Source organism: Bos indicus x Bos taurus, chromosome 1 (genome assembly GCF_003369695.1).
Source record: "Bos indicus x Bos taurus breed Angus x Brahman F1 hybrid chromosome 1, Bos_hybrid_MaternalHap_v2.0, whole genome shotgun sequence".
In the NCBI taxonomy this organism is placed as follows: Eukaryota; Metazoa; Chordata; class Mammalia; order Artiodactyla; family Bovidae; genus Bos; species Bos indicus x Bos taurus.
This window is the reverse complement of record NC_040076.1, coordinates 129,525,906-129,533,469: the sequence shown is the minus strand read 5'-3', so window position 1 is coordinate 129,533,469 and position 7,564 is coordinate 129,525,906.

The window sequence follows — 7,564 nt, the reverse complement described above, 5'->3', positions numbered from 1 at the left end:
TCAGTGCACCAGATGGCCAAAGATATGGCACGCGACGCCAGTGGAATCCTCGTCGTAAAATGTCACGCTAAGCCCCGCCCCTCGGAGACCCCGCCCCCTCGGAGGCCCCGCCCCACAGAACTCGCGGTATCTGTGCTGCCCAATAGTCAGGGCTGTAGTTGATAGGTCACAGTAGGGAACTACTTTTATAGTCCTCCAGGGGACAGAATATTTGTGTGCCTCATTTTTAGGAAAAAAAAAAAAAAGATACACCAATAACAGAACTGTAAATATTAGTTACCTTTAAATTAATGTTTTCCTTTGATTTCAGGCATGGTAGAGAAAGAAACCATGGTCGGCTTCCTTGGTAACTCAGTGAAGTATCGCTTGCAATGCAGGAGACCCGGGTTCGATCCCTGGGTCGGGAAGATCCTTTGGAGCAGGGCATGGCTATCTCCTCCAGTATTCTTGCCTAGAAAATCCCATGGACAGCGGAGACTGGAGGGCTACAGTTCATGGAGTTGCGAAGAGTCGGACATGACTGAGTGACTAACACACACACAGAGAAAGACAACCGCTCAAATAGACCACCCCCTTGGCAGCATAAAACAGACCTATCTAAATGCTCCATGAAAATCCTTTAAAGCTTGGTTTCTGAAGAGTAAATAGAAAATACTCATATCTGTTTAGGTAAAATTCCGTCTTAATATTAAATAAAATATTTGTGGCAGTTTCTTCCTAAAGGTAAAAGGCTGTTAAAAAATAAAACTATCTTGGGATAATTAAATTGTTTTATTGAGTATTTATTATGTATCACTCATTTTACTGAGTTTTGAAAAACAATCGTTTTCTCGATTGAGCCAATACTTTGTTGAGGTATGATTGACATACAGAAAGCTATACATTTTAAATATATACAACTTGAGTTTGTGTATAAGTATACACTGGTGAAACTATCACCACAATCTAAGCCGTAAACGAACGGGCTTCTCTGGTGGTGCGGTCGGTAAAGAATCTGCTCATAATGCGGGAGACTTGGGTTCGATCCCTGGTTTGGGAAGATCCCCTGGAGGAGGGCATGGCAACCCACTCCAGTATTCTTGCCAGGATAATCCCCACAGAAGAACCTGGCGGGCTGCAATTCATTGGGGTCGCAAAAAGTCCAAGGAGACTGAGAGACTTAGCACAGCACAGCATATATCTATGAACTGCGGAAGTGTCTTCCTGCCGTCTTTGGAAAAAAGTGATTTTTTTTTTTTGGTATCCACAACACCTGAAGTTCAGAGTAAAAAAAAAAGTTATTATGTACCAAGTTTATGTTAGATGTAGGCGTCCAATGCACACTTATCTGGTTTTAAATCATGAACTCTTAACTCATGTATTTATCACATACACCTAGGACTGCAGTACTAATTAATTCTCTGTGTGCCTTTTCAAGCTAATAGGTAATGACTTTCTTCTTTTTTCCCCAAAATATTTTTCACAGTTTGCATTCCTGTGAGCAGAGTATGTTTCCATTTCACTGCATCCTTGCGAACATTTCTTATTTATAGACTCTTACCTGTTTTCCAACCTAGTACAGTAAAATGTTATCTCACTGTGTTTTCATTTTGCATTTATGATTGCAAATGAAGGTGGATCATTTTTCCACATGATTATTAGCCAATATTATATCTAATTCTTTGAAGTATTCCTATCTTCTATTTTTTTTAACCTTTAAAAAATTAGGATTCAACTCTTCCTCCAGCTTTATGCAGTGCTGATTCTTTCTTCTTCAAAGACCAATTCAGACAGCACTTTCTTGAAAAGGGCATTTCTGGCCATTTTATTTGAAATGGCATTCTTGACTTACTCCTTATATCATCTTTCTCTCTATAGCCTTCATAGTATTATAATAATCTGTAAATAAACAAAATATTGTTTAAAAAATTGAGGTTCAGTCATACTACATACTGCTGCTGCTGCTAAGTTGCTTCAGTCGTGTCCGACTCTGTGTGACCCCAATAGACAGCAGCCCACCAGGCTCCCCCGTCCCTGGGATTCTCCAGGCAAGAACACTAGAGTGGGTTGCCATTTCCTTCTCCAGTACATGTAAGTGAAAAGTGAAAGTCAAGTCGCTCAGTTGTGTCTGACTCTTAGCGACCCCATGGACTGCAGCCCACCAGGCTCCTCTGTCCATGGGATTCTCTAGGCAAAAGTACTGGAGTGGGGTGCCATTGCCTTCTCCCATACTACATACCAGTCACTTATCAAATGTGAGTGTAACAAGTGCCTGTATCAGAGTCTTCAAATATTTTAACACTAGATTCACTGTAATTCTCACTCATCCCACATCTGTTGTAATTTGTGGTGAGTTTAATATTCTCATGGATCTCGCCCCTTACCACCCCCTCTCCCCCAGTCTTGGCTTCTTAGTTCTCTTCCCCTTCAGTGCTTTTGTCCTCCTTCCTACTTCATTGACTCAAACTCTTGACATTGTCATTATGAAACCTATTTTGCAGTCATCAGTTAGATCCATTCCATAGGTCCCCAACCTCTGAGATCCAATGCCTGATGATCTGATATGATAATAATATAAATAAAGTGCACAATAAATGTAATGCACTTGAATCATCCCCAAACCATCCACCAACCTCGTCTCATGGATAAATTGTCTTTCACAAAACTGGTTCCTTGCAGCACTGTTTACAAAAGCTAGGACATGGAAGCAACCTAGATGTCCATCAGCAGACAAATGAATAAGAAAGTTATGGTACATATACACAATGGAATATTACTCAGCTATTAAAAAGAATGTATCTGAGTCAGTTCTAATGAGGTGAATGAAATTGGAGCCTATTATACAGAGTGAAGTAAGTCAGAAAGAAAAAAAACCAATACAGTATATTAACACATATATATGGAATTTAGAAAGAAGGTAGTGATGACGTTATGTGCAAAACAACAAAAGAGACATAGATGTAAAGAACAGACTTTTGGACTCTGTGGGAGAAGGTGAGAGTGGGATGGTTTGAGAGAATAGTATTGAAACATGCATATTAACCATATGTGAAATAGATGACCAGTCCAAGTTTGATGCATGAGATAGGGCACTCAAAGCCAGTGCACTGGGATGACCCAGAGGCACAGGATGGGGAGGGAGGTGGGAAAGGGGTTTGGGATGGGGGTCATATATATGCCTGTGGCTGAGTCATGTCAATGTATGGCAAAAACCATCACAATATTGTAAAGTAATTAGCCTCCAATTAAAATAAATAAATAAAATTTAAAAACTGTTCCTGGTGGCAAAAAGATTGGGGACCACTGCATAAGACTATAACTTAATAGTAAACTGTAATCTGCCTTCACTGGTCAAGCTCACCTTAACTGTTTGTACAGAACTTGCATATCCTCCAAGCATCATGTAGCCTATAAGAATAAGTTGTTAAGATGTTTCCCCATGTTCTTTTTCTGGAAAATGGAGTCAGCTATTGTCCTGTTTGAACTCCAGCTGATTAAGACTGGTTGGGACTACCAATTCTCCTCCTGGCTTGGGAGAGTGTTTGATCAGTGACCTTTTGAGATCAGAGGGCCAAAACTCCACCCTCAGAAAATACTAATGCCATAATTTTCTGAACATGAATCCTATGAAACAGCATGTAGCTTAGTTGCACCTGCCCAGAATGACGATATCTCATCTTTTTCTTATTTCTAGTCACCTTTTCCCATGCTCTGTATGCCTCAGGTCACCCTAATCTTTATCCCATATATGTTATAAACCCCTGGCCTTTGGTAAGATGGATTTGAGGTTTATTCTCCTGTTTATTCAATGTTTATTCATTGCTTGAATGACTTGAAAATAAACCCTTTCTCTGCTGCAAATCTCCCGTGTCTCAGAGTTTGACTTCCTGCTTGTAAGGCAAATGAACATGATTCAGTAACAGTTACTCCAAATTGTGACCCCTCTATTAACAGCTCAACCTCTCGGGTGTAGTTTGGTCCCAGCGGAGAAAGTGAACCTTTGGTTCAGTTGATGGAACTCTCTCCATGAGTGCTGACCTGCTCCAGGGATCGATGTAGAAGTTGATCCCACAGCAGCTGTTGCTAAGATCCTCTGTACCAAGAGCCCTTCTTTTGTACCTTGCAGGCAGGATCTCCTTTGAGGTGTTCTCCTTTGAGTCTGATGTGAGCTGTGTGTTTGTTCTCAATGACCTTTTTTCCACAGAGGTATTTGTTTCCTCTCTTCTTCTCCTGTCTTTGTCTCAGGAGAGGACCACATTCCCTTGGGAGGGATACTGGTGGTGAGGATTCCCTGAGTCCAGGGCAATGATGATGAGCCCAGATATGAAAGTGCTGAGTTTGTGAGAACAGCCCAGCTGAGATGGCACAAGCAGGGACAGGAGCCACCAGGTGGAGGGCCCCATTCTGGCCAGGCCAGGAGCTCCGAATGTCTGCCTGTGTTCTGGAAAGCTGTAGGTTTGTCCTTGTGTCTTTTGCAACCTGGCACATGCACCTTCAGTCTCCTGAATGGAATCCCTGTTACTCCCTGAGCCAGAGGTGAGAGAGGTGAGACATTCAAGATGGCTTGCAGTATGCTTTGTGTTAAAGCAAGTGTTCCTTCCCATTTTTTAGAACCACCATCAGCCTCCCCTACCCCAGACCCCACCCCTGGCACCATGGTCCCTACTTTCTCTGGCTTTAAGCTCCACTCCCCCACCTCTCAGTACCCTCTTTCTCAAGAACACAAACAGGGTATCTGCTTCCATCACCTGGAATTTACAGAGGTTGGTGCCTTTGGTGTCCATGTTCACCCTGTGGAAACTCAGGCTCCCAGCTTAGCCTCAGTGCCCCAGCTCCTGTATACTTTATTAGCACCTTGCGCTTTCCTCATAGCTCAGTCAGAAAAGAATCTGCCTGCAAAACAGGAGACCTGGGTTCGATTCCTGTGTTGGGAAGATACCCTGGAGAAGGAAATGGCGACCCACTCTAATATTCTTGCCTGGAGAAACCCATGGGCAGAGGAGCCTGGTAGGCTACAGTCCATGGGGTCGCAAGGGTCAGACATGACTTAGCAACCAAACCACCGCCACCACACCTAAATTACCACCTCAAGGGAACTTGTTTGCCCTTGGCCAGGAACACAGAAGTTCCATCCATGCAAACCAGTTTTGAACAGTGAAAGTGAAAGTCACTCAGTCGTGTCCAACTCTTCGTGACCCCATGGAATTCTCCAGGCCAGAATACTGGAGTGGGTAGACGTTCCCTTCTCCAGGGGAATTTCCCAAACCAGGAATCAAACCCAGTTCTCCCACATTGCAGGCAGATTCTTTACCAGCTGAGCCACAAGGGAAGCCCTTGTGGCAAAACTACTCATTTTGACCAGTAGTGCAGGGCAAACCCCTGAATGCTGGCCATGGAAATTTGAGTTCCCCTGTTTCCTTTGTCACCAACCATGTGGGTTCCGACCTTGATCACCCACTGCCCTTGTACCTGAATGCTTCCAAATATGAGTGAAAACAAGTGACGTGATCTTCCACTCCTATCCAATGAAATCTTTGATAGGTGCTTACATTGAATTCCCAGGTTTTTTGCTGAAGGAATTCTGAGGCATTTTCCTGGGATGTGGGCTAAGAATCTGAAGCTTTACCACAATTGGTCATAGGATGCCACTGTCGGCCAATCACAGAGCACTACGTTCAAAGGCCATGGAGAGAGGCCTCATGGAAATGGAACTCTGTGGAAAAGAATTCGATGCTGCCCTAAGAGTATACATGACTCAGTGGTGTGAAAAGGGACAAAGCGAGCCAGTGTGGGCTGAAAGGATGGGGTGGAAACAGAGTGGTTTCACTGTCGTCGGCAACCATGCACAAGTATTTCCAATTTCAAAGTCAATATGGGGAGTTTCCCCCATGAACACTGGAAAGAAAGCTGAGCCACACCTTCCTCTGGCCACAAGATTGGGGGCATAGATGTGCCTTTCCAGTGACACTTAGATCAAAGGTGCTGCGGTCTGCATGACCTGGAGGGGATCCTGGCTGGTCTGACTCAGCTCTATGTGTTCTGTGTTCCTGGGCTGCTGGGTTCATCTTTGTGCATGACATTTCCATCATCAGTCCATTGGGCTCTGACAGCTCTGCTCTTGGGTATAGTTTTGGTTCAAGTGGAGAAAGTGAACTTTTCGTTCAGTTGATGGCACTATCTCCATGAGCATTGGCCTGCTCCAGGGATAGAAGCAAAAGTTGATGCTGCATCGGCTGCTGATAAGATCCTCTGTGCCAAGAGCCCTTTTCCTTTGCACCCTGCTCAGAGGATCTGACCATCATTGACTGTTTCGGCCCAGGGAGACTTCAGGTTGCCATGATGGACTCACCTCAGACGGGGGTAGAAATAAAAGAGGCCTGGTCGCTCCTGGGGTGTCAGTGTGAATAGTGATCTACAGGTCCTTGGGGCTTAATGGGGAATGGGTTTTCTGGTAAAGTTTCTGGTAAAGTTTTTCTGCCTCTGAGGTCCACTTTGGGAAACCAGAGCATGTGAACCTGGATGCCTAGCCTTAGAGTGGCAGTATCATTTGGGAACCCAGTAAATGTAAGGTAATTCTCTAAAGGTAGTTCTCTAAAGTGAACTCCTGGCCAGGAAGGTAGCAGTGAAGATGTCATGGACCTGCATGGGACTTCCTGTGGTCTGGGATGGATGCTGCAGGAGGCCTCATCTCTGTTCTCTGTGACCCAGACCCACAGGGCTCGTTCCTAGAGTCCTGGCCTCGGCTGACCAACCTTAGTCCAGAGAGAGGCTCTTCTCACCATGATGACCACCTGGACTTGCACCTGCAGGAGGTCTTTCACGACTCCGCACTCCAACCTCTACCTCCCTTTCATACTCTGGGTCCCATGGAGAACCTCCAGTACCCTCAAGATTCTCCGCCCAAGGCACGGAGAAGCCTAACCCTGAAATGAACTGACCTCTCAAATTACACCCCCTACAGGGTTGGGGACCAGATTTGAGTCTTCTGATTATAGCTCTCTGTACATAGCTCACCAGCAAACATCACGAGGGCCAGATGACTTTTGGAAGCATGCTACATTGCAGGGTTTTGCATCAGTTGCAAAATCAGCATTTAGCTGACTAGAACGCTGGTAAGGAAGCTCATCTGGGCAAAGAAAAACCTCCTGAAATACAGCCTGCTTTCAGATAGACAGCTGCTTAGGTTTTTCTCTAGGGAGGTCACCCTGAAGTAGCTCTACCCCACTCTCATTCCTAATGTCCCTTCAACCCAAGTCCCAGAACTTTTCTCTGAAAAGCTGTCCTTTCCCAGGCACTTTACCTCTGCCCCTTCCCCTCATATTACCGCCAATAGAGTAATATTTAATCTCTTGTTTATAAGATTTTGTCCCTAATGCCCATGCTAGTTTATGACAACCACAGTCCAGTGTGAGCTTCTCTGGATGACTGCTATAGTTCCTAGTGTGTGTGTGTGTGTGTGTGTTGAATGTAGCCAATATCCACTGAAGAGTGTGGGCAAAGTATTTGGTGGATACCAAACACAAAATTGTGAAGAGCGATCACGTGCCCTCCTCTTTGTGAATGCTGAGGTTGGCAAATGGTTGAA